Source organism: Pundamilia nyererei, unplaced genomic scaffold (assembly GCF_000239375.1).
Source record: "Pundamilia nyererei isolate P.nyererei 1_Seehausen unplaced genomic scaffold, PunNye1.0 scaffold00015, whole genome shotgun sequence".
Lineage (NCBI taxonomy): Eukaryota > Metazoa > Chordata > Actinopteri > Cichliformes > Cichlidae > Pundamilia > Pundamilia nyererei.
In genome coordinates this window covers 2,387,955-2,389,981 of record NW_005187416.1, presented here as the reverse complement: position 1 = coordinate 2,389,981, position 2,027 = coordinate 2,387,955, and positions in this window count along the sequence as shown.

Sequence of the window (2,027 nt, the reverse complement as noted above, 5' to 3'; positions counted from 1 at the left end):
ATTTATTCCAGCAACTCTGAAGATCATTATAATCCTAGACTATGAGTCATAATGGTTTTTGTAACTCCATGATCCTTTATGATCTGCTATCTCAGAAAATGTCTTCAGAGAAGACAATTTGGGATGTTTTTTTAATGTTTTCGGCAATGTTTCGGCCCTTTTCTCAAAAGTAAAACTTTCTTTCTTTCCTTCTTTGTAAGAAGGAAAGTTAGGACATATTCTGTGAAATATGCCTGTACATTTATGCCCCCCAGAGCATGAAATGTAGTCACTTTGGATTCTCACTTCTAGCTTCACATTTCTATAACTAATTTCTGATGTCAGGAAAGTCAGTCTAGTACAGATAGCCCAACACCTAAATCTCTACGTAGAGAGTAAAAGGTTACAGACCACAACAAAACACCAAAACGTGCCATTTTGAGTAGCAGTACTGGAAGATTTCCTCTGAAAATTCCCACTTTTGTGGAGAATATACGGAGAAGGGAAAAATGGCAAGATTTTACAGGCTTACACATGTAGGCAGCTCAAAGGTGCCAAAGCCTACAGGTTGTCAAATGGTCAGTGTCGTAGGCTGTACACATGACGTAGCGCACAAAGCTAACATCCGCTGTGACATCAGAAGGGTGCACGCATTCCGTTCAAAGCCAAATATCTCCATCTTTTATGTACAGTCTTCAGGTTACATCTAATGTTTGTTATCAGCTCATCACGAGCCATTAGCTGCTGGTCACATGAGAGACTTGAGCTACACAAAACAAAGATATAAACCCAAGGCTCAAGTGTTCCCGCCTAATCTGAGCCAGTGTAGGGAAAACCTCATCATGAGCTGCTATTTAGGTGGATCAACATTACTGACACTAATAAGTGTTTAGAAAGTTATAAAACAAAGGCAGTTTTCTCACTGATTTCTATAAGAAATGGACTTCTTTTTGCAACGGGAGCCTCCTACTGGCCATTTCAAAGAATGCACTTCCTCACTGGCTTTACTTTTCAGACCTGGAAACCTACATCCATCTTATATATACAGTCTGTGGCTATAATGAATGATCTATAGATGAATGATCTGATTTAAATTAGAACTTAAACACAGAAAACACATTAGTGCACACCCTACCTTTCCCTTGGTCTCTGTCTTCCTTGCTGGGCTTTTTCTTCCACAATGCCCACGCTGCACTCCAGCCTGCAGAAAATGGACAGCAATTGACAGCAGGGAAGACTGCAGGTATATCAGTTGTCTGTATTATCTGACCTGAGTAAACAAAGCAGAGAACAGCCAGGCCCTTGTTGCTCTGCATGGGTGGGCCCCACACCACCACCACCACCACCACCACCACCTCCTCCTCTCCTCTACTTCAGCACACAGAAGGGGAGGAGAGCTCATCCAGCTGCAGAGACCCTCTCTGCAGAGCGGGGTAATAGGAGCAGACACAGTGTGTTAGTGTTTCCACTTATCATGATCATTTTACACCTTACATAATCTCACGCTGCTCGGCACGGCAGTTCACTGACATGCGGTGGAGACGCTTGCTCTCAGCTCCCACTCACAAAGATTAAAATTGCAAGCTATAAGTCAAACAGAGAGGCATCTCAGTGCCGCTAATTGAAATGCATCACTTTCATTGTGCAGAGCTGCAAGGTCGCATGGTGGGAAATCTCCACCCACAGAAATGACAAATCTAAACTTTACGGGCGACACATTAACAGCAGTGAGTCAGCGCTTCATCTAGACCAGGCTGTAATGGCAACAACCACCACACATTTTCCTACGGGGCACTTGAATCACAACACACACACGGGTGTCACCTTACAGGGCTTCTGGGTAATAAAACCCAACATTTCTTTTACATTTCCCTGCAATATTGACCAACAAATCACACACTGTACTTTTTTCAATTGCAGAGATGTTTGCGGCATCTAGTTATCAAGCATAAGACTGGATGTGGTTCATTATATACAGTGTCATGTGTCTTTTGAAGCCTCAAATTTGGTTAGGGTGAGGTTAGACTTGAAGGGCATATGCAGAACAC